Genomic DNA, 27,065 nt, shown 5'->3' on the forward strand with positions numbered 1-27,065 from the left:
AAAAGCACTATGTGCACATATTGATATTGATATTTATATATATGAAGAAGAATGTTATTCATATAAGGAAAGAATTTGGTGGATACAATGCTCCACCAAAACTTTTAGCACTAGCTAACTTTGAGGGAAATAGCATTTTCTATTTAATATAATTCTTAATTTTTTAAATTTTAAATAATTCAAACAAAAATATTTATATTGAAAGAAAGACAAGGTACACACCACCCATTTCCCCATTTTATAAATTAGAAAAATTGCTGCCACTTTTTTACTCAGTTAATTTAATTCAATAATTCTTCAATAATTTCATGAATGAATAATTTAATTCAGAATAAACTACAGAAAATATTTAAAATGATATATTACATAAAATATAAATTCAAATTATTGAACAGTCAATTCCAGTGAAGAATGATAATTCTAAAAATTATTTTTATATTAAGGCAGAATTCTAATTTTGTTAGAATTAAAGCAAAATAGTTTTTCATCAATAACCAGCAAGGCTCACTATTTTCTGTCAATATATCAAAACACTTGCAATAATTGCCTAAAGATAAAAAACAACAAATGTAACAAACTCATGAATCTGCTTTATAACTTTTCAATGCTTTAGTAACTGGAAATCACTTTTTTCAATGCTTTAGTAACTGGAAATCACTTTTTTCTTTGAACGTACAGTAGACAACACATGAAAATTCAACAGAATCATAAAACCATTTACAGAAAATGATACAATGCTCCATCACAAAGGCAACCATAGATTAGAACATAATGTAACAGCTGGGAGAATAAAGAATTTCTTTAGCTACTACAACTGCAGGATGTCTCAGTTGGTCTCACCCAGAACTACACAAGATATTCTTTCCCATCAGTGAGCCTGGTACTCTTCACTCAACCAGACCACCAAAAATAACATGCTCTTTCCATGTGGGATTAGAGCAGGCACACACTTATTTTACATTCCTTGTCCTACTGGATCCTCATTTCAGTTCAATAAGTGGACAGGAAAGATATTAATGAATGTATTTACAGATAAGGAAACTTGGTATCCTAGAGGCACCAAGCTTTGCCAGCCACAAATCTCATGAGCAGTGAGCAAACTATTGGCAGGCATAAGAGATCGTTAACTAAGGTATAAATAAATGCAACCTGCCTTGCCATTTTTAGGAGAACTTTCTGGCTCCTGGCCCACTGTTGGTTTTTATGTTATTGTTGTTTTGGTTTTTGTCTTATGTCTTTAATCTGCACTGTTCTGTCTCTTTTAGGCATTGAGCAATTTGTCCTGAATTTAGAAAAGAGGTGCTAGAATGTGGGAGTGGGAGGTTGACCTACATCTGAACAATTTGCATATGATTCACCACAATTAAACAATTTGGTTTGAAATAGCTACAATTAAACTATTATCAGAGAAGTATTTACTAGAGGAGAAATTCTAAATTTATCTTCACATAGGTCTTAGCCAAGAAAGGGGCCACATTTTCTGACATTCTTATTAAGTAAAGCAAATAATGAAGTAAATTCTTCCAAATTAATACTTATATTACTAAGTCACTGAGGGCTAATTATACTTATGCTTCCTTTGGTTGTTTCTTTAAAAATTACAGGTTTAAAATACCAAGCAAAATGTGAAATTAGGGTAGACAAGAGAATCTCAGTTTCTAATAATATATTATATATATTAATACACATAAATGTAAATATTAAAAAATTGCCTTCTTGATATATGGAAATTGTGTATGGTATGTCAAACCACCCTAAAATTATGGACAGAGTAATATAAAAATGTAAAAGAAAGTAAATTCTGTCTACTGTAAAACATAAACTATAATAATATCTAATAAACTCTAGTAGTATATAATAGTATGGAAGAAAAATCCAAACTTATGATTAAATACTATGTGTTGGATGGTATCAAGTTTAGTGAATAAGCAGATGTAACAAACTTTTCAGTTATTCAGAATAAGCAACATCAGTTCTAGCTATGTCTGACTCAATGAATACATTATTGAAACAAAGCTAAAACAAATACAACATATTTTATCACCAGAAGGGTTCTTTTTCTTACCTTTATAGGTGCGTGGAAAGGTCTCTGATTAATCTTCAAGGATACCCTAAAAAAGAAATGGAAAATAGATGAGATAGAAAGCAACAGAACAGTAGGCTTGTTTTAACATTATTACCAACACTGAGGGTCAGTGGTCTCTTTGCTGGGGGGCGGTCTATTTACTGTGGCAAGATGCTGTTCCATCCACAACATACACAAGTCTAGTAATGCTGAAGGTGATACAGGGCACACAAACATTAGACTAAAAACATTATGTGTGGATTGAGCATTTTTGCCATCTCTAGAACATGGATGTAGTGATTAAGACTTGTTCACAACTATTAGCCACTTTAGTAATTTTACTACTGACAGTTGGTAAAGGTGACAAGGGAAAAGTAAAATTACACCATATTGCTAAAATGAATAAAGACAACAACTATAAAACAACCAAAAAAAATTACAGACTTTCAGATTTAATAACATATTTTTTTTTGTCATTAAAAATATAGGTACTAGGGCACCTGGGTGGCTCAGTTGGTTAAACGCCCAATGCTTGATTTTGGCTCAGATCGTGATCTCAGGGTCATGGATCCAGTGCCCCCCACCCTCAGCACACCCACCTCCTGCCCCATCCCATCATGCTCTGCTCTCAGCAGGGAGAGTCTGCTTGAGATTCTCTATCTCCTTCTGCCCCTCCTCCTTCTCGTGCTCCGTCTCTCTCTCTCCCTCAAATAAATAAAATAAATCTTTAAAAAATAATACATATACACTCACATAAATGATCATGTGAGTGTGTATATATATATAGGTACTAATAATATACATACACTATATAGTATATATATTTTATATATATATACTAAGATTATAGTCCATTTTGTGGATATGATCACATTTCAGCATGGAGTAAAATCAAGTCCTACATTTTAGACATTTCAGAGAGCTATTACCTGGCATAGGAAATTGCTGTAAGGAAATTGTGGTGCCCTTCATTAGAATAGAATTGGTCTTAGAACTAGAGGGCAATTTAAAAACCAACTGGTCCAACACCCTCACTTTACAAAGCAAATCAAGGCTGCACAGCTAGGTCATGGCAGGACTAAGCGTCCTCCGTGCCTCCTACCCCTACTCATCCCCCAGCATTATATTATTTAATTCTCTGTAACTTCCAGAATTGGAAAGTAGGGAGAATGGAATCCTGTATTCCGCTCTTGGTAAGTCCCATCTTCTTGATGCAGATTCATAGTCCTGCCTGAATTAATGACCTATGTCGTCAATATTATTGCATCGACTTCATTCGAAACTCCCTTCCTTGGTGAAGGGAGATACCGAAGAATTAGATGACAGGCTTCTCTTCTTACGCTGCTTACAAATCAAGGGGAGAAAGCAGGAAAAACAATCAAGGGAAAAAGCACGTGAACCATGAAGCTGACACACCAGTCAGTACCACTACCAGCAGGATATGAGGGAAGCCACCCAGTCGTCCTTCACATAAAATCTGTTTTCTGGGCAACCTTCAAAGAAAATCTACCATTGCTCTTGAACAAATGCTTTCCTTCTCTGAACTGATCTGTACTATTATAAGCAGTAATGAAATCACTCTCCTTTGCTTTCTGGCTAGACTTCTTTTGTCTTAAATATACGATCACATGTGATTCTTAATTAATAAAATGCGATTTTGGTAACAATAATAAGGGCTTATTAAGCCATTTCTTGTAAATGCTTCCAAAAGACAGTAACCCGTGGCCCAGTTTGTTTTGATGTTAACAGTAACCTCTATATTTTCAGAAAGTGCAAGAACAGAATCAACATTACATACACATAGAATCCACCTCTGTTCTATTAGGACCTAGAATTTTAAGAGACTGGGGACTGAGCAAGCAGGAATGAATTAGTGGTGGGGATGTTTTCTTGTGCTGGAATCGCAGAAGCAGCTTGTGGTATCAGTAAGAGACCTCTGCCCTTGCAGGACAAACTCAATGATTAATTCATGTTCCCTTGCAGAATGTCAAAAGATAAGTGTCATAACTTTAGAAGTTACATCAGATATAAGAAAAAAAAAATTAGATAAAAAATGTTTCCAAAATGAGAGATTGAAATTACTTGAGAGTTTACAGTAAATCTAGCTAAAGTAGCTATTGACTCTAGGAAGACAAAGCATTATTTAGTAATAAGATGTATTTGCTGGATTTTATTACCCCAAGTTTACAATACAGCTTAAATCACGAAGAAGGAATGCTGAGACCAAATTCTTTTGTGTGCCGAAGTTTGAGCAACTTAATCCAACCATATTTAAGAGAAATAAAGTCACAGAATGGACTACCAAGAAATATGTTCTTTGAAACTTCAGTCATCAGTCAAGTATAAAGTGGTTCTACATTTTTCTACACGAAGCCATATGACTACAGTTCAGCCCTCTTATTTTATAGATATATAAATACACACACACGTACACACCATAGTGGGTGGGCACAATTATGTTGTATATAAGCAAATATGGTTAAAAACTGAAATACACACTTCTACCCATTATGTATTTTATGTTCTCAAATATGCTTGACTAGGGACTAGAGTTTTGGCTTTGTAATATCTCTAAAATCAGGTAATTATGGTAAATAAGCATGTCTACAAGTTTCAAAGTGACATACACAGTACAAGTGACTGCCAATTTAAGACAAATTACCATAATGTAGAAGGCAAGATTTTGTAGACAGTTGGAGAAGGACAAAGAATTAAATGTCAAGCTGCTATTTTTAATATAACATTAATTAGAAACTCTTCTTGCTCTCTGCTCTCCTTCTCTTCTACTGGAGAGACTATTTCTTATTAAGATGCTACCAAAAACACTTAAAAAGATCTCCTGTTTGAAAAAATGCAGTTTAAACAACCAAGGGAATTTAAAATATTGTATAAATGTGTTTAAGCTTTCATTGCTAAAGGCTCTAGTTCTTCCATCAAAATAAGAGGTCACAGCACGCGTATATTCTACAAAGAGAGCAAGTTATTCAATGCATTTGAAGAAGAGGAGCAAAATTAGGCCTTGGCATTTCTAGAGTACTTAGGAGATACCAACTTTATAATGTCTACACTATACACCTCTAACATAAAATAAGAATGATCTTTATAATGAACATTAGAGAATTATACTTAACATTTATTAAAATAAAATTTAAAAATATAGTTAAAAGCTTTTTAAAAAAGATCTTTTGAGAGAGAGAGAGAAAAAAAGAGAGAGGGTATGCACGCACCAGTTGGGGGAGGAGTAGAGGGACAGAGAGAGAGAATATCAAGCAGACTCCCTGCTGAGCATGGAGCCCAGGACCCTGAGATCATGACCTGAGCCGAAATCAAGAGTTGGATGCTTAACCAACTGAGCCACTCAGGCACCCCTAGTTAAAAGCTTTTTGAAGGTCTAGATAAGTCCTCTTATTTTATGGATCTATAAATGAATTAAGATATATGCTATAATATAATATTTATGAGTAAAGCTTAATTTTATTATCACAGCATATGTTTTATTTTGATTTCATTAAGCTTAGTATAGCCACTTTAGGAAGAGTGAGCATTAAAAATGTCACATTTTTAGCTTTGAGGTTCACTTACAGTTCCTCTACAGGATTCACATTTAATATATTTTAGTATATTTAAATATTTTTATTTAAATATTTAAATTCACATTAAATATACTAGTATATTTTTACTTGAAAACCTATATTCTTCTATTTGGTCAACGAAGAAAAATAAATCCAAGATTAAAATATAAAGCTGAATTTTATAATACTAAATTTTTTGACATTAACTATTAGCCAAGCATAGATATTTGTTCATAGGAAATAAATGTATTGTTTCCACCTGGCCTTTTACACACTCCATTTTCTCTTCTATACCCACAATCTGAATGACCCAGTTCTACACTTTGAATCTAAGTCCAGGGAAGGGTGAGTGTTGTGTTAGTCTCTCAGTTTTGGTCAGTTTAATAATTACATCAGGAAGTTGTGGTTTAGTTAACGGCACACAGATTCTTCTCACAAAAGGGCATATAAGACCCAAAGCTTTTATGGTATTATAACCCTCTTCACTTCCTAACAATCATGAGATGATCTAAATCATTAGAAGGCCACTCCTGACCTTTTAAAGCTGAACTTCCTTGCATGGCGGTACATAGCATGGTTTGAGAATAGTTCCAACAGTAACTTCATGTCCAAGGAATTTGATAAAGCCTTTTTCCCCACAAAGGCTCAATTGGAGAGAACGATATGACTGGTTTTCTGCCAGAAGACCACTGTAGAGATCGATCTTTAGTGATCTTTTTTTTTTTTTTTTTTTTTTTTTTGCCAAGTGACAGTTGGAACATGCCCATTAGATGGTTCTAGAAGTGTTCTTAAGCAACTTGTAGAGGCCCAGCTGAGGTCTTGTCAGTTGATCTGAGAAAAGCAGTGACGGCATCCCAATGACAGACTGTCAGATTGTCATGTTTGATAACTTTCTGGAATAAAAATCTCCATTCAAGTAAAATGTGCTGTACTTTAAAATCTCACAGATCCAGGAAGTGGAATTTTTAACTATGTTTATAATATACGTGACAGAGTAAGTTTCATGTCATTTATTAAAAACACACATGTGCATACACTCTTTAAATGTACTTTCTTTTGGAATAAATGAAATTCACAGTATTTTATTCCCAAAAATATCTCAACATTTGTTTTGAAAAATACAAAAGAACTGATAATTTCCATTAAGGGAAGGTTACATCTAAAATAAGAAATTCTTGTTCTTACAGAGTTTATTTCCCACCACAAGTAATTAATTTGTAAATAGATACAGGCCATGACAAATGGTGGTAAGTGCTATGAAAAGAAATAAAGCAGGGAAGTAGGCAAGTGAGGAGCTGGTGTTATGATTTTAGATAAGGTGGGAAGATCAAGAAACCCTGGAAGGAAAAGAACACAAAGAAAAGATCCCACTGATTCATAGAGGCTATATCATCAATCACCTTGGTTTTGCCAATTATGGATGGTTTGAACCTGAGATTTTCCTTCAAGTCACCATGTGATTTTTCTGTAAAATGGGATAACAACCTACACTTTGTAAATTTTTGAAACATACAGTTGATTGCAAAAATATTATAGGTAAATATCTGAAAAGAAAACACAGTGATTAAAGAGAATGCACCAGAATGGAACTTGATGAGTGTCATATAGGACACCATCTTAGGCCACTTCCACATATGAGTGAAAACTCATAATTAGTATTTCCCTTTTATAGATAAGAAACAGATACTTAAGAAGAATAAGTAAATTCCTAATGTCAGAAAGAACATAGGGGTAAAGATAGGGTTTTGATCTGGGTCTCTGTCACTCTGAAACTCAGTTCCTGCAGCACCACCTTAATGACCCTCTGAAATCCAAAATACAAGGCTCCTTCTGCCCTCATGTCAATTCTCTCCATCCTTAATATCTTGTGTAATAACTGCAATACTTTATGTTTCTGCCATATCTTAAAAGTCTTCAAAGCGTGTTCCTTAATTACTTACTGTCACTCTTATAAAAGTTCTGAAGTAAGTATTATTCAATAACGTGAAGGCAAAAATGGTTATATTATCATTATGTAACTTCATCTAATTGTTAGTGAGAAAGGTGGCACTAAATCTTAAATTAGCATACTATGAATACATTTGACTTTCTACTATATGGTACTGCTTTAAATCTGAGTTAGAAAAGTAAGGCAAAAGCTCTCCAAATCAGAAATGCAATTCTGATTTTTCTTTAGGGATGAACCCATGTGGTAACAAATAAAAGAACTAAAAATCAAGTTCCCCCATTTTCTGATTTTAGCCTTCTCATACTTTATCTCTCATAAACTTGTTTTTACTCATCATTTTGTTCCCCAGCCCCCAAAAAACTAATTTAATCAATTCTACTTTGGGGACATATAAGGTTATACTTAATCAGACTTGATAAATTCCTCCAATGTTTTAGTGCTTGCATAAAAATATATATGATTCAGTTAATTATTTATATAACCCACGATTATCTTAAAAGTAAATGTCAATATTAGCTATATATTTTTTCTTTCTCAGAATTCATCTATAGGTATTATAGGCTGGACAAAATAATTTGTTTTCATAGTATGATGACAGAGTTTTAGATGCTCCAAAGATTAAGATTTAATAGTCTACCATGATCCAGAAAGATAATTGCTCTTGTTTTATGATGAATATAAGGTGGTTTATTGTATACAGTATCAACTTGACTTACTTAAATTAAATCTAAGTTCCTCTGAAATTTATGCCTAGGTCAATAAATCACTTGAGACACTGAGGTAAGTTGGTAGCTCCATTTTCTACAATTAAAGAGAATGGGTCAATAACTACATTTGACTAATACCCACATTCTCTATATGACAAACAATGAACCTCATTAGTCTAAGAGGTAGATCAATTAAGTTTTGTGGAAGATGATAAAACACCAGGGGAATAATATCACATCAATGAAAAATTTCCAAGTCAGAAAAAGGTGCTCAAAAGAAGATTCTAAGCCAGTCTATCTTCTGAATGGCTTGACATCCTTTTATATACTCATATACTCTCATCAAGAGTTCATCTTTACCACTTTTCCAGGTCCTCAACATTTAGCAAATCACTTAGAATATGTTTCTTGGACAGAAGACATACACTACCTCCAAAATCTTAAGTTTACTTATCAGTGATACTTGAATTTTAAATCCCCTTGTTGGCAAATATATAAATTTCCAATTCTCAAATGATACTCCAAAGAGGTATTTTTGTTTTGTTTTGCTTTGTTTCATTAATGAACATGCCCTCACATTGTTCTTCTGCCCTTTGCCTAGGACTTCCTGACCTTGAAATATTAGAAGCCTCAAAGTTGGAGAAAAATCATAAATATTGCATGGCTACAATAGGAAACTAGAAAATGGCATATAAGAAGCTACTCAGTTGCACAGAAACCATTTTTTCTCCCCAGTTAATGAAATAGTGAGTTACCAACATCTTCAAAGCCATTAAAATCAAGGTGATTTCCCAATCTTTATCAAAGATATATGCAGGTTGCTGAAGGTGCAGAACAAACAACTGAGAGAGAGATCTCAAAATATCTAGCCAGTGAACTCATCCATAGATGACTGCAAAAATTTCTTCCACCTCTAGATTTCAAGTTCTCCATGAGTAAAGACCTGTCACTCCCATGTCTCCCTGTACCTAGCACAGAGTCTGGCAAATGGTAGATGCTAACTTAAAATTTCTTAAATATAAATTCTTAAATTCTTCAAAATGCAGACTCAATCCTATACTCCTACTCATGCTTAAAATCCTTCAATGCCTTCCCGTTACTATTAGAATAAAGACTAAAATCCTTCACAGAGTCTACAAGGACCTGCTGGTTTAGCACCTATCCACTCCCCGAGGCTTGTCTCACATGAAACTCCTACTTTACTGTTGGTGCTAACCTGGATTTTTCTAAGACTTTTAGATACCAGCTTCTTTCCCCCTAACGACATACTTTAGATAATTATTTTTAAAATACTTCAAAATACAAATGTATAGAAGTATCAAAACTTATAAAACAGACTGCAAATATCCAACCCAGATGGAATAGGCATTACCATTTTGTTATGCTTTCTTCAGTTATCCTTTTTCCTCTAATTCTGTCTGCCCAGAAAGGACTTCTCTTACCACCAAACCCGAAATGACATCCCTTCCTAACATTTCCATCTTGTTCTGCTTCATTTTTCAGAGCAGTAATGACCACCTAAGATGTAATATATTTATTTGCTAAATGCTTCTTATCTGTCTCCCTTTCTAGAATGTAAGCCTCATGCTAAATAAATACCTTATTGTAGCTCAAGCTCAACCCAACACATTTCCTTTCCTTTCCACTGCACCCCATATACCCAGAACAGTCTGAAGTTGGCATGTGTGTTTGCTTGGTAGCTTTTACTCTTCCTAAGAGTGTGTGTCTCCATAACAAAGATACCGCATAGGTCCCTTCCCTTTCTTTTTGCCTGGTTAACGTTTATCCATCCTCCAAATTTTGACTGTTGTGCTACTTCTTCAGACAAGCCTTCCTTTACTAGCTTGCTTATTCCTTTGCACTCCTTCTTTCCAGCAATTGTGACAGTTAACATTTTCCTTTTGTTTGGGTGCATATTGAATAATGGAACTCTCTAGCCACTAGACTATAAGCTCCATGAAGGTGGGGTCAGTTCTGTGTTTATCAGTCTTGGTTGTAAGCACATAGGAGACACTAGGGAATAAATAAATTGAGCTGCGACATAATTCAGAGGAAATGATTCCTCACTTACTAAGGCTAGAAGTCAGTCATTTCCTTGGCCAGATTTTCCTTCTGCATTTTCCTACAAATGAAATTGCTGGCCTGACTAACATGAAACAAGGATAACTGGGTACTATTTCTCTTTGTCATAAAGACATTTTCTCCCCACAATATTTTGTTATGCTTCTGGAGAGCCTGCCATTTGTCTCTATGAATTGGTCAGTGCACATATTGTTTCATATTTTAAGATAAACAACTTTATTTCAACACATTCCAAAGCTAGGAGTCACCAAATTATATTTAGGCACCAAAGAGAAAGCTACTTTGTGGTATTTACTGGTGTTTCAGTGAATCAAGTAGAAATATTTCAAATTGTTGTCTCATTATTCTCAAAAACATTCCATGTAAAATGTGAGATCCAATTCACCTAAGTTCCTGCTCAGAAGCTCATGTAGTATTGGATCAAATTACACAGCATTTGTATTTTGAAACTGAGCCCTTTTTCCTCTGGCCTTTTTTTTTTCCCTCACATTCTTTGCAAACAATGTATAGGAACACACACCCCCCTTAAGAATTAAAACTCAGACAATATGGAAATATCTATATTAGCATACAATCATTTCTGGTTAGTTTTACAAAAACCAGACAAGTAAAATTTCAAGAAAACTTAAAAAAAATTCTTTTTTGATTGCATACTCTAAAAATATATTTATATAAGACTGGGTTTTAATAGCAAATTTCTCCAGGCCACATAGAGCTCTTATACCCACTTTCACATCTGCGAAGTTATTTCTTCAGTTTATGGCTAAGAAGAACAGGAAAGTAGTATGAATTATGTCATAAAAGTATCTTGAAACAATTTTATTAGATATTCTGCAATCATATAAAAGCAAAGCATGTCTCTGGGATAAATAAATAATACTTATGTTGCACGAACAATCAAGTCAATATGCATTCTTTTCAACATGAGCAAAGACAAATATTTTTTATATATATATATGCACACACACACATATATATATATAAACTTTGATATATGATGTAAAATAATAATTCCTCACATCTTTCCCTCCAATCCCAAATTTAGTATTTAGGAGCAATTTCCAAAAAACAAGTTTGCTTTCTCTGAAGTCATCAACTCAGTCATTATTTAAAAATATATTTTTTTCAGAAAATGTATTTAGTGTTTCTATTATTTACACAGATGTCTAAAACTCAAATTCCTGGGGCGCCTGGGTGGCTCAGATTGTTAAGCATCTGCCTTTGGCTTGGGTCGTGACCCCAGGGTCCTGGGATCAAGCCCCACGTCTGGCTCCGGGCTCCTGACTCCTGGCTCCTGGCTCCTGGCTCCTGGCTCAGCGGGGAGCTTGCTTCTCCCTCGCCCTCTGCCTCTCCCCTGTTCATGCTCTCTCTCTCTGTATCTCTCTGTCACAAATGAATAAATAAAATCTTTCAAAAAAATAAAAAATAAAAAATAAAACTCACATTCCTATAGCAAGTTGGCAACATAAACTAATTATGTGAACTGGGGTGAACTGTATTTGGCTGGAGAGTTCATGTTAGGTAATTTGTGACTTTTGCTTTAAAGAAAGATGAAAACTTCTACATATACCTATTTTTCCCCAATATGCAGCAATACTCTTAATTCATCTACATAGTGCTTGCTTATATGCAAGTTATTGTTTTAAGTTTTCCCCCAAATTGCAAAGGATAGTAAACATGTGTTTCTGTTTCAAGATGCTTATCGTCTAGTGTGTTAGACAAACCCATAATTGGAAAAATGATAACTGAGTGTAGTAATGACAATGATAGACACTGACAGAGATATGCACAGGATATTGTGGGAACATGGATTAGGGTCATTATTTCTCACTGGAGTCAGAAGGAGAGTGAGATCAAGCTGATTTTACAAGGACGGTAAGAATTAACTGGAATTGGAATTGGCAAAAAGTTGGGAGTGTGAAGAGAAAGCCTCCAGACAAAGAGATCAGCATAAACAAAATCCCAGAGAGAAGAAACAGCATGGTGTAAGAATGAAACTTCTATCACTGAAGTGTTACATAGGATATGAGGCAGGGAGTGGCTAGAGATGAAACTGGAGAATTTGACAAAGGCCAGATCACAGATGACCTTACGTTGTACTAAGGAGTTTATCATAATCACTATGACAAATGAATTTACTCTTATTGCCAAATCTTACATGATGTAACTGGATGGCTTAGTTTCTGTTTTGAGAATGATTGAGAGAAAATATTAGGACTTATTAGAATAGAATATCTTAGTTGATTACTAAATTTTCTATAGATTTAAGGATGGGAAGTCATGGCATTGATGCTATATTTCCTATTCTTGTGATACACAGTTGCTGTCTTTCAATGTATATGTTGGGTAATATGTTAAGATTTCTCTTTAATTGTAGAATACTCAGGAAAGATTTGGAATGGAGAAACAAATTAAGAGGGTTTTGTGTTAGTTCAGAAGAGAGATGATGAGAGTTCTAAACCAGGGCAGTAGGAATACACAGGGAGAAGGTGGAAAGTTTCAAGAACTATTTAGGAGGCCATATTGGAAGGAGTCAGATGTGGGTGATGGATATTGAAGGAGGAGTTACAGATGACTCTCCAGTTTCAGCTTGGAAAACTGGTTCATTCTGATGCCACTACCTAAGATAGAAGGTATAAGAGTAAAAATAATTTTGAAGAGAAAAATGCTGAGATGTGACTTTGAGATTTGTGATACCTGAAGAGCCATCCAGAGGGTACTGAATATGTGGCTCAGATAAGAGGTCGTTCTGTTGGGGATAAAAATTGGGGGAACTATCAGCATACTAGTAAGAGTTGAAATTTTGAGAATCAGTTTGCTCCACCTAGAAACAGTGTTTAGATTTTGGGGAGAAGAATCCAAGAATGATATGGGGCAACTGGGTGGCTCAGTCGGTTAAGTGTCTGCCTTTGGCTCAGGTGATGATCCCAGGGTCTGGGATCGAGCCCCATGTCAGGCTCCCTGCTCAGCGGGAAGCCTGCTTCTCCCTCTCCCTCTGCCACTCCCCGCTGCTTGTGCTGTCTCTCAAATAAATAAATAAAATCTTAAAAAAAAAGAATCCAAGAATGATAAATAATAGTGTTTGTAGTAGAAAGGAGGAGGAGACAGAGAGGAGAAGACAGAGAGGAGACAGAGAGGAGAAATGGTGAAAGATTAGAAAAAAAAAGAATGGGGAGAAGTCAGCAGTATTTCAAACAGGGTGGCTGACCAAGTCAAATGCATCAGAGAAGTCTAATAAAGTTAAGACTACATATGACCCTTGCATTTGGCAATTAAGAACTATTAGGTGATCATAGGATAACAGAGTAGTTTTAATATCTTTATAAGGGCATAAATTGTATTTAAAAATTACCTGATAAAGTTTTTCTTATGCTTATTGAATAAATAAAAGCAAGACTATGATTTCTTCCTTGTACATATGAAGTACAAATAAAATATTAATTTGAAAATAGACCATTTCTATACTACTTTAAATATACAGAAAGATGAATCACATTTTAATTAAAATGTATGTAAGTTTCAAAGTGCTTAGAGTTCAATGGGTGAGACCTAGATATAAAGGTGCTCTATAAGGGCTAACTATAATTATTATGCATTTATTTATTACTTATTTATACCTATTGTTATTTCATTATCATTGCCTTTTGTAAATATTTATCTAAATTATTACTCTTTCTTAAAGAAGCATATAAGATGTATTATTTTATATCACTTAAAAAGCATTTTTAAAAATAAATTAATAGTTGGAGATATTTTACATTATAAGAAATCTTCTTTGAAATGTTATTTATTTATTTAAGATTTATTTATTTATATGAGAGAGATAAAGAAGGGGCAGAGGGAGAGGGAGAGAAGTAGACTCCCCGCTGAGTGGGGAGCCCGAGGCAGGGCTTGATCTCAGGACCCTGAGATCAGGACCTGAGTTGAAACCAAGAGTCAGACATTTAACCAACTGAGCCAACTAGGCGCCCCTGAAATGTTATTTAAACATGGGCAAAAAAAAAAAAAAAAAAAGATTAGGCCTTTGATTTTGTATAAGATGTAAATCATAGGTAAAAATGTGAGAAGAAAGGCAGGGCACATTAGGTTAGTCTACATTCAAAGCTCATAGGGTGGCAGGTCACTGTTCTAAATAATGGAATCCCTTTACATGGTGTCCAACAGTGATTTCTCCAAATATTAGGGACCCTCATAGCATGACTGTGAGAAGAAAATCCTAAATCTGTGATTTCTAATCCAGAAAGCACTTTGGGCTTACCCGAGAGTCTTTTCAAAATATGCATGTCAAGGGCCCACTCTAGACCTACTGAAACGGAATATCCAGGAATGGGTCCAAGGTATGTGCATTCTGAAAAGGCCCCTGAGATGATGCTTATGTTCATATGTAGATAAGAATCACTATCCTACATGGGAGGGAGGATTACTCAAACCCCAGATAATGGCCTCTATTTTTAATTTAGTCTGCTTCAATCAAATGTCATGATGAACATGGAATTATTCATAAAATTCCTCCATCAACCAGAAGGATGAAACTTTTCACCTCTACCAGGAAAGCTACAAGGTGGGCAAAAGATTGATAGGGGTTTCCACTTCTCTATTAGGAAATAGAAAGAGATCCTAGGAGTGCCTCTGTTAGGTTTCAGCTACTTTTTCTAAAATTTCAGTTTGTGACCCTCTAGGTTTTCCAATTAAACCAGGGGCAAAGGGGAGATCCAACTCATTTGGACCCTTATCTGAGTGTACAAATGCTTTCAAATGCGGCCACCTACTATTGTGCTCTTAAGAGCAGTGATTGGCAAAATCTCTGTGTGTGTGTGTGTGTGCGCACGCGTGCCCGCACATGTTCATATGCATGAGTGCGCATAGTGGGGCATACTTCCCTTCTTGATGAAATAAAGCTGCAGTTCCAGTAGTCACAGACAGAGTAAACTGCTTACAATGTAATTATTAAAGGGAGGGAGGGAAGGAGGATAGGAGGGAAGGAGGGAGGGGGAGAGAGAGAGAAAGAAGGAGAGAGAATTTCTAATACGTTGGTATTTCTGCTGATCTATAATAGGTTTTAAGATTTTCACAAATGTAATCACTATTGGTATTATTTTTACCATGTTGAATTCACACAGCATGTAATTCTTCCCCCACTGGTTAAGGAGAATGGAAAATATAATGTAGGCATCATTGAGAAATGATAAAAGGAGAACTGAGAGAACTGGTAAAGGGGGAGACATCGTCTAGTCTAAGAATACAGAGCACATTGCCTGAGAAAGTAATGTTCCACTTTTTGCTTGGATGCAAATGCCAGGGACAGACTGTTGCATAGCTTTTTTGAAATATCCATCCTCTTTCTGCTCCAGCTTTCTGCCCACATCTTCAAGAACTACTGCTCTAAGGAGTCTAATTCATCCCTGAATTATCTGTTCTTACATACAAATTTTATCTAAGTCATTTAATGATTCTTCCCTAGTGCTCCTGATCTAGACCACCATTCTGAGAACGTGGAAAACAAAAATCAGCAAAGACAAAAATGATAGTCTGAGTAAAATTTAGACTTCTTTGACCAAAAAAAGAAAAGGGTTGGATTTACTTAAACATGTATAACGTGTTCCCCAATGAGAACAGAATAAAAAGAAACTATGAAATTTCTGGAGGAACAATTTAGGTCTTACATACACAGTGATTGAGACTTGCAAATTGACTTTAAATGTCTATAAGCCCATTCTCACTGGTTTTTCTCAATGGAATTGTTCTCTTGCTTGTTTTTATTCCAGACTACTAGTCTCTTTTCAGCTCCTTCACATAACTTACTTCCTCTAAGCCTAGACCTTTGAACATGCTATTGTCTTTTTCTGGCAGTCACTCACAAACAATTCATTTACCCTGCATATATTTACTGAACACCTATTATGTGACAGGCACATTTCCAGGCATTGGGGATATGTCAGTGAAACAAGAGAGGTACCCCCACCATCATGGACTTATTTACCACAACTAGTGGTAGAATTCTTTCAGGATGTCTCAACCTCAGCACTATGGATATTTTGATCTAGATAATTCTTTGTCATGGGGTCCTATCCTGTGCAATGTAGGATGTTGAACAGTATCTAGCCTCTACCCATTAGATGCCGGTAACACTCCTCCAGTTGTAGCAACTCAGAATGTCTCCAGACATTGCCAATAGTCCCCTGGGAGGAGCAAAATCACCCCCAGTTGAGAAGCACTGGGTAACTTACTAGCAACTGTGACATTTGTGATTTTATATTTATTGTAGTAATTATTAGAAGACTGTCTTCTCCCACAAGATATACCTGTTCCCAAAGAACACATAATATGTGTTTTTCTTCTCCCCTTAATATTCCCAGCTCCTAGGACAATGACTAGTATATAGTAGACACTAAATAAATACATTTTAAGGGACTGAATGATTAAACCAATTGGCAAACAGCTTCCTTCTCTAAAATCTGTTAGAGGTTTTTATGTGTTCCATTAGATCTTCCTGCTTACCCTTCAGCATACTTATTATACTGGATTATAATTGCCCACTGTTTGGTCTGTCTCACCCCTCTCTCATCCACCAGACTGAACATTCCTTAAGGGCAAAGAATGTGTCAGATCCATCTTCATATTCTCACTTTCTAGCACAGTACCTGACAGATAAATACCTAATGAATGGATGGATGAGCAGCAACACTAATAATCACTAAGCATTCAACATGGGGCAGGCGTCAGGCTAGCTGATTTGTGCTATACATATCCCATGTCATTTTTACAAGAAATTTGGATGGAAATTATATAATCTCCATTTTCACAGAGCAGGAGCCTGAAACTTAGATATTGAGAAACATGCCCCAGGCATGACAAGGTGCAGTTAGAATCTGAACTTTTCAAGGTCTGATGCAAAAACCAGGAGCATTACTCTGAGTACATAGGTGAAAATTTCTTGGCTGTGTCTATGAGAACCAGTAAATGAGTGAGTCAGGAAACGGCACATGGAAAGCAACCTGTTCTTTATTTTTTTTTCTTCTTCTTCAAATCAGATTTGACAGCATTTCAAATTACTATCTAAACCAAGCATTTCAGAAGAAACAAGCAAATCAATGTGTGAATGAGACGGTTTCCTGTTATCTAAGTTTTTTGGGTGGGCAAAATTTCACTTGAAAACTAAATACACAGTTAATAAACACTAACCATAGAATCCCAATTTAGTCAAAATTAAATTTTTTTAAAAGATTTTATTTATTTATTTGACAGAGAGAGACACAGTGAGAGAGGGAACACAAGCAGGGGGAGTGTGAGAGGGAGAAGCAGGCTTCCCACGGAACAGGGAGCCTGATGTGGGGCTCGATCCCAGGACCCTGGGATCATGACCTGAGCCGAAGGCAGACGCTTAACGACTGAGCCACCCTGGTGCCCCAAAATTAAATTTTTTAAGTCAAATTTCTGTTTCTCTAGCTAATAATATTTCTGCCATGGGGTACTTTATTACAGAATCAACAGTAAGTTTCAAATATAAAAGTAGTTTTTAAATTTTAAAACATTTGTTCTTCAAGCACTTTGACAGACTTAAATTTTAAGAAATGACATGGTTTTGAAATCTAGTGGCTTAATAAACCATTAAAAAGCTCACACATTACATTTTAATAATGTATTTATATTATTTTCTCGTTTTTAATTTTTGTATGGTATAAGATTACCAATTTTATTTCACAATTACATTTTTTCTAGTGACTGATTTTATAATTATTTTTAATATGCCTTTACTTCTCTTCCAGCCACAGATTAAAATGATACATGTATATATCGGACAAGATTTTTATCAGTTTTATAAGAGAACTAAAGACTAAAGAAAGAAAATAATTTCTGTCTACAGAAAATTTATTAAAAGGTAGAATTGAAAACATACTCTTGATTTTTTTGAATATCAGCAGGAAAATATCATAGCATAAAGCAGGTAATATAATAAAAATGACAATGTCGCAAGTATGGGCTTCACTATTTTTAGAGTATACTCATTTTAGAGCATACTCAAGCATACTTACAGTGTCCTTACAGTTCTGGAAGGTAGTTTTGGTAACAATTATTACTTTCCATGTTGTTGCTGAGAAATCTGAGATTTATATGATGTGAAACACATTTCCAAGTTCACTGAGAAGGTAAATGGACTAACTTGAAGGAATTCACATTCTCTGAATGTTGGTTCCCACCTAATGTTTAACTACACTTGCTGGCTTATTCAAATGGATGATTACACAGATAGTACCTAAGAAAAATGGGAAGACTTAAGGGCCATTAGGTTAATATTCTAACCAAGTTCCAGTCTGAGGATGCTGTACTTTCTTGGTATTTATTCATTTTCTCTTTTCTTAAAACATAAGCATTCAATTCTATGACTGGTTTTGAAATTACTAAATAACATTTGTTTGTAATTTTTACATGGTGTAAGTTTACCAATTTTATTTCACAAAAATCAATGACCTGTTTTAAAAGTAACTCAAGCTTCCCACCAGAAGCGCCTCCATAAAACTGAAGTTCTCCTAACTTGAGATCATACCTATAAGTAAGTACTTGTATCTTCTGAAGGCAGGTTTTTTTTCTGTTGTGATAGTTAAATTTATTGCAATCTACCCATTGCTCCAGTTTCATCTTCTTTTTATTAAGTGATTATCTGCTCAAATTGTTTCAATTACTTTCATCCCCTGGAGCAGTGTTTTCGACTTGCATCTGCTCAGAATGCACTCGAGGGCAAATTCATCTTCAGAGTTTTCTCCCATTAAAGCAAGTGGTGCTTGTACTGCCTGCTGAATTACAAAGCCAGGACTTAATGTAAATTCCTGGTCTCTGAGCTTCCAAAGGACTTTGTATACCTTATCACTCATTTAGCATTTATGTATGTAAGACCTTATATTTATTAACTTTTCAAAAATTTAATATTATTTCTCCCCATACATGTAAACCACCAAGGTTAGGAACCTCATTATATTTCCTTTCATCTTAACAAGACTCCGCTCTAATGAATATAGTTGGTGCTCAGTAAATATTTGTTAAGAAGATTAGCTAATTTGACCATAAACTGATTTAACCAAAATGAGCTTAAACTCTCCCCACTTAAGATCAGAATCAGAATTTAAATGATCAAAGCATCACATTGTTTGCTACAAGTGAGGTTCAGTTTCATTCACATCATTAAAACAAACCTAATAAATTCAGCTCAATTCCAAATAGACTAGAATCCAAATAAGCGTTTACCAAAACATACGGTTTTAGGACATATGAGAAAGTGTAAGATGCCAAATAAAAGAGTCTGGGACTCTCATAACATCCAGTTACCCCTGAATGTACTTGGCAGCAACAATGGCAGGATGGAATTCCATCCAGGGCAATTCTATTCAAGGAAGAGCTCCCCACTCATATCCCTTTAGTAGCCTTTGCAAAAATTATGAAAAAAATGATGTTTGATTTTCTTCTCACCCTAAATTCAAACAAAATACTTCTTTCTCTTTGTTCTCTTTTCTTGTTTGGAAAAAAAATTAGGGGGGAAATGTTGACAGGAAAAAAAAAAAAGATTTGAAGTCAGGAAAAAGTAAGTATTGTATCATTCTTTTAAGTTCTCATGTTCCCTCAACTTGTTTACAAGCATGCATGTGTGTGTACACATACACTACGTATTCGTTTCACATAGATACATCACTGTTACATGTTTAATAAACATTGCCAAAATCTTGCGTTCGATACTATCTGAGTTATATGTAAGTTAGAAAGGTTGAAAACATGTGAATCTACTCAAAAGTATTTGAATACCACAAAAAATGCCTTTTTATTGATAAGTTAATATCTACTATTCAATCTTTATATCTTCTCCAATAGTTGAAATATAGAAACAGCTACAGCAAGAATGCATAATTCCTAAAACTTGTATTTACCACGTGCTTAACATATGTTGATTAAATTATTATAAAAATCAGTTTGATTCAAACACTAATGGGAAGCAAAATGTGGAAAAACATGGCAAAAAAATGAGAGCTTGAGCTCAGATTAGCCATTCAAATGCAAATAACTAGTTTATATATAGACATAGACGTCTAGATATAGACATGTAAATACCTAGATATACTTTGTGTTCTGAGAATAATTACTTACACACAGGTTATATAACTGCTACACGTTGAATCAGCTACTTCTAGTATTTTTTTTTTTAATATTCTCAAAAAAACGAAAATGAAAGCACTGCAAAACAGACTTCCTTAGAAGAGTCTCCCTTGATTATTTGGCTCAAGCCCTTACTTTAGAAATGAAGAAACTTGGATCCAAAACAGTTTAACTGACTTTCATTTGAAACCTGAAATACAAATCCATTTGTGGATTCCATTTCTAATAAGTGAGGAGCCTGGTTGGCAATTCTTTAAATAGTGGTGTTATTTACAGCATCCATTTCACTGAAAGAGATGTCCTTCATCTGCCTGGCAACTTGTTTGCCAGAGTCCTAAGGTTTCACCAATGCTAACTCCTGTCTGTAGTCTTTGCTTTGTTCCTGTGCCCATTCTTCAAAGGCTTGCTCAAATGCTACTCCTTAATGATGTCTTCTTTGGTCATCCCAGCTGGAAGTGATCTTTCCTTCCTCTGATCCTCCTAGAGCAATTATCACATTCTGTCTTGTAATTCAACATGGCTTAGTAGGAGTGAATGGATGGATTCTGAAGTTAAGCAGATAGGGGTTCGAATTTTGGTTTTGCTGCTCACAAGCAAATAAAAGGTAGGCATGTCAGCTTCTCTGAGCTATAATTATGGATAATTATAACTACTTTATTTGTTTTTGCCCTGCCTGCAATATGTAAGAAAACATATTAAACTGCTAGAGAAGTTTTAAATCAATATGTCACATACACTTAGGAACTATTTCCTCTGTATCTTCAACATACATCCTGGACTAGACTTTTTCAAAATATGAAAGTCACATGGTCATGTATATAACTGTATTTCCTATCTCCCCAACCAGAAGATTCACATTTTCAAAACAGGGACTATAGGGATTATCATATTTTATGTTCCATAGTGCTACAGTAGGTATTTGACAAATAGATGAAAAAAATGAGTGAGTGAATCAATGAATGGGGAATCAAATTGATCATTATTCTTATTGGAAACTTGATCAGCAAGTTGTCAGAAAGCATTACAAACTGTTTAATAGCTAAGTATTCATTCTACACAAGAATGAACTATTTTTGTTGCTCATGTTAAACCATCTAAAATGAAAAATAGACTTGTTCTATAGGCGTAACGAATTTAGCTCTTTTCACCAAGGGATATACACATTTGATTCATTAATGATTTCATATGGAAGTTGTTAAATGAAATTAAACTTTTATTAAAATGTGTACATGTACTGAATGTTTGAATTTATAAATATAAATATACCTGCAAAATTGTTCGATCGATGGGAGAAAATGCAATTTCTACTATTAAATACATTTATGATTTATTTTTCTCATATCAGCATATCATAACTCCTCAATATCCAAAGCCATCTAATAACTATGGATAAATTACAAATGTCTGTCATGGGCATGACACAATGCTTTGCATATTTAAATGCTTCAACACTCAAACTCTACAACCATAAAGCAGTATAGTCAACATAGGCAGATTCATCTTTATGATGGGTTTTTATCCTCCAAAAGGGTTAATGCTCAAAGAATCCTTTGTTTTGTGACAAGTATAATGTGAGGACCCTCAAAACCCTGATTTATCATTGCTCCTTTTTTTTCCCTCTTTCATTCCTGGTGTTATTTTTTAAGTGCTCGCGATCCACATTGGATAAAAAAAGACATTTGAGGTCGAGAGCTGTGGAGGTTCAGGGTGGGAGGGGGACGGCTATTTTGAATCTTGTGACAGTGAGGTTTCGTTCACTAAGGAGCTCTCTGTGGGTTTCTGGCATTGTAAGTGTTTTGTCTGCTTGCAAGCGAGCAGCTGATGGATGGGGAAAATGTTCATTGATTTGTAGTGCCTGCACTGCAGCCAACCAGCACTAGAATGAGGTGGCACCATCATGAATCTCTCAACTATGCATATTTATATGCAGCTGCTGTACTTCTAAACCTCCAGTGAATACAAAGTACTTGTGTGGCCACCAGTTCACACAATGCCGTCCTGCCGCATGCTCTGATTTAACTACTGTATGGAAGAATAGACTTGGGGGGCTCGGTGGGATATAGAAAGGAGAGGTAAGCATGGAGGGAGAAAAGACTCTTGCACAATTCCTTTTTCTTAGATAGTCAAGAGAATGAAATGAATGTGGGAACATTCTAATCAATGCTTTACGTGCTTGAATCTCAAGTTCTAAAATTGATTAATGGAAACGAAATCCTTTTAAAGATGGTGTTTTCAGGGAGCAAAGCTTTGGGACTACATGATAATGATGTGGTTAAAATATGCTGGCACCATTGAAATCATCATAGCACTGAGCTGTGTGTATGAGAAAGTCCCTCCCCTGGGTAAACCACAGCTTCGGTACAGAGAAATAGATGAGATGCTATACTTGACGGCAGTGGGGTGGTGGTGGGGGGGGGAGGGCGGCGGAGAAGGGGAGAGGGAGAGAGAAGGAGAAATAAAGAATCTTTAATAGCACTGGAAAGAAAATTTAAGTGAAGTGAAAATACGAGGTATTTTTTAAAATATTTATTTTAAATTAAAAAATACAGATGAAAGAGAATTCATTTTAGAAGGAAAATGGAGCAGAAGGAGTGGTTTGGAAATATGAAAGCTATAGGGCAAGATTTGAGTGAAAGCTTAGAAGAAATGAAGAGATATACTGTGAGCTAGGAAATGAAATTTGAGGGATACAAGAAACAAAGAGAAAAGAATAGTCAAAATGAGAATCCTCTCTTTCAAACAGCACAAAAATACTTACTTGAGATACGTAGATACATACTTAGAATTATAGAGTCTAAATAGTTTTATAAAAATGTAGTTTTATTGGGCTGTAACATTTGTGGCACAATAAATCTCTAAGGTGGAGATGTTAGACTTGATCAGTAAATTTCATTTTCCCAGCATTTAGGGAGAAGGAATTAAAGAGACAAGAAAGGAATTGGGGAGAATTGAAAATCACATAAAACTAACAGCTACTATGAAATTTTTCTCGTTCATAAAGTTCTGGAGGCCAAATTCAGGTAAAAGCTATTGACAACAATAGTCCCACAGTGCATCTGACAGAAGTTCATTTTATTATAAGATTAGGGCTCAGCTCCAATATAAGCTGTACCAAAGCAACATCAAATGAAAAGTCAAATTCAATATCTGGGTACAGTTTGATTCCATTATCAAAAATAAGGTTTATGCTTTTCCATGTAGAGTTAAAGCACTAATTCAGCCCAAATTGCAGCTGCTCTTTTGACCAGAACATAAAATGGCCTTTTTCTGAATAATTCACTCTGAGTTTTCCAGGCAGGGTGTCAAACCTTATCTCCCATGGGTCTAGGGAAGATGGATTGAATCTTGAAAGTTATAATGCCAGAGCATATTCAATGTTGCTATTATATTCTAGCCATTTAGCCTTCATTAAACATGTTCAGATTTTTAAAACAATACACAAAACCTCAAAATTGATTAGGAGTTTCTCTCTTTGGGCACAGAAACACCCTTATAATACAGTAATATTAGACACTGGGCTAGCAATGTACTCCACCCAGTGGTGTGTCAGAGTAAAAATGCCTTTTATAAAAGCGAACCCTGACCTAATTTCTTTCTATTTTACAGCCCCTAGAGCAGTAAAATGTTAGATAAACATGTGAAATGTAACGTGAACTTTACTCCTCATAATGACAAAATAGGAAAGGCACATTAACCATTTTTGAAAGATCATGTCTTCCAATTTTTCAATTAAAAATAAGTAAAATCTTTAATACAGCTCTCATATAAGGATTATAAATAACCTAATCATCTTCATGTATATATGTGCATACATACGTACACACACACACATACACTGATAAAAGCGACAGTTTCTGAGGTTACTAAGTTGCTGTCATTTAAACTGATACGTGATAAACGCCATTTTCCTGATAGAGAAACCAAACTTGAAGGCTAAGCAAACAAACAAACAAATAAAAAGGCAAGCCAAACCACTGATGAGTACTAGAATGCTAAGGAGAATGGGCTCCTCCCACTAACTACCTTACCTGGTTTACTGGTCTAACCAGAACATCTTGCCCAATCCTGTCGAAATATCTCAAGCTCTGTTTGTTTATGCCCTTGTTGCAGTTGGCAGAGAATAGAGGAAATACAATGGAATCTTTCTTTTGTGATTTATCTTTATGACGATCAAAGACCATTAGACATCAAAGATACTATGACTTGGATAAACAGTGTTCTGAGATTAGGTCCCCACCCCCACCCCCCAGGAAAGTACATTTAAAAAATTCTGGTTATCAGTTGTTTCTTACAAAAATTGAGCAAAAATAAAAACTGAATGAGTTTGGACATCTAATGCTTGATTGGAGTTCCCATTTTAAATATGGAGGCATATAAAAGCCCATGTTTCCATGTAACAGACAAAGAGAATGTAGTTTGAACAAAAACTGAGATAATATTATTGAGATAAATACATGGTGGAAAGGAACTTCGGACTACGTCACATGGCAACTCATTATTGTTATTCTAAATCTGCCATTAAACAGATATTTAATATTAAGCTAGCCACAATATTTTTGAACCAAAATTTCTTTACATCTTAAAAAATGTACTGCTAAAACCAATTTATTTCCACTGCCAAGGAAGAAGAGGATTAGTAATTCCTAATTCCGTTTGTATTACGAACCTCTGGAGAATCTGATGAAACCCAGGAAACCCTTCCCTAGCAAAATGTTCATATCCACAGACCCATAATGATTTGCATATAATTTGAGGTTTTCAAGAATCCCTTGCCACCTACTCATGTATTTATATGGAGACCATGAGCTTCATGTAGTGAAGGTCTGGATAATCATTTATTAATTTGTGTAACTCAACCAATAGTCTAAATCACTTATTTCTGTCCTCAAGTCTCAAGCAAGGTGTCTGGCCCAGAGTTGATACTGAATAAGTTTGGGGCTTATGGAGTTGTTTTAAAATGAAAGCTCTGGGCTAGGGACTTTAAAATTGTAATCTGTTCTGAAAAACTGGAGTTAACATGAAAAGTAGAAACCAGGAACCACATTAACACATACTTAGTTCAATGAATATTCAGGCTTTCCTGTGGTGTGATTTGACAAAAAGAGAACATTGTACAGAAATATTCATGTGTATGGAAATGCGGAGTAGGTGGTATCTTTACTGAATTTTATGTTGTTTTTATATAATGTGAATGTCTCATAAGTTCCCATTAGAAAAAATACTATATAATTACTCCATCATCGCCTCATGGAATACAAAGTTTTTCTTATGAAACACTTTTAATAAAAGGCGATGCAGAATGCTTACAGTCATTGTTCATTAACTAATTGACTCATGTGTTACATATGACATCATCTGGAATATCACATTTATAGCCGTACCACTGTGAGTCTTGTCAAATATACAGTCCTGTTCAACGCAGCAAAGTAGAAAAACCAGATAAAATCTAAGCCCATTACAAAGTGGCTCACAGTAACACTGGGCCCAATTACATCCAGGGTCAAATGATGTCCCCAGTAGAGCATAACATCCCCACTATTACTCAGAGAACCCAAAGAGTAATGTTAGCATTACTCTCTCATTTGTGACATTGTATCATGATTACATTGCACGATCAAGGCAGTTTTTCGAAGATTTAGCTTAACCAAGGAGAGACGACATTTGTAGAAGTGCGTACAAATTATGGAGAAATTTAACGTTGGAGGAGTTACCTAATTTTTCTGAGAGGCTTCTACTTACACAAAATAGTCGACATAATAGTATCGTGATTTTTAAACGCCAGAATCAAGGTAAAGTGAATAGTTACATACCTGGTATATTGAACACATGGTAACTGCTTCATTATTATTCCTAGCATTAATAGTACACTCATACAACTAATTAAGTCTGATCACAGCAGAACTTAGACTCACTCAAACTTTCCTGTGCCCTTCCAGTAAAATAAAAAACCAAACCAAAACAAAACCCTGAAACTATCTCCCTAATAGACACCACTTATTATAAATTTGGAACATCTATTCACTAAACTAATGTTTCAAAAATAATTCTTACTTGGCCAAATTTAGTTCCAAAGTTGCTTCAAATCATAGTTAGCATCTTCCTGCCCCCAACGTTTGTTTCTGAAAGGAGAGCGGGCATAAAAGCTACCATCACGGGGCCTTTGCACCAAGTACAATGTTCAAAACAATCCGTCCTTTAAATACTGTAAAAAATGTGTAGAGTATTACATAACTGCAGTGTCTACTTCTTGGAATCAGGATCTGATGACAATGATCTCACCTCAAATCAATATTTGTGCAAATAATGGTTCACTGGTCGTAACTACGGAGCAATATAGCAGGGCATTTTTGACACATTAAAAACTCTCAAAGGCATGCCTTTTTTGTTTGCATATATCTCTGTCACTATTGCATACGTAGGTCAATGTTGAACAGGCATCTGTTGAATAGCAAAACATCTGTACTTCAATTTGACACTTAAATACTTATGGAGATGCATGATTACCTCTTAAGTGAAATAATTTTATTGATTCTCCTTAGTTTTATTTATAG

General features: G+C 35.1%; 1 protein-coding gene across 18 annotated transcripts in view; it reads right to left on the reverse strand.

Moving 5' to 3' along the window:
- Window positions 1–27,065, reverse strand: part of LOC123863282 (uncharacterized) — a 691,187-nt gene that overhangs the window by 276,132 nt on the left and 387,990 nt on the right. For all 18 annotated transcript variants that reach the window (XR_010407905.1, XR_010407906.1, XR_010407890.1 and 15 more), the window contains one exon: window positions 2,066–2,111. The gene's annotated coding sequence lies outside the window, so the exon portion shown is untranslated. The remainder of the gene's footprint in view (window positions 1–2,065; window positions 2,112–27,065) is intronic.

The sequence above is a fragment of the Mirounga angustirostris genome, unplaced genomic scaffold, assembly GCF_029215605.1.
Source record: "Mirounga angustirostris isolate CCGP_5_RB_7025 unplaced genomic scaffold, mMirAng1.0.hap1 SCAF_1, whole genome shotgun sequence".
Lineage (NCBI taxonomy): Eukaryota > Metazoa > Chordata > Mammalia > Carnivora > Phocidae > Mirounga > Mirounga angustirostris.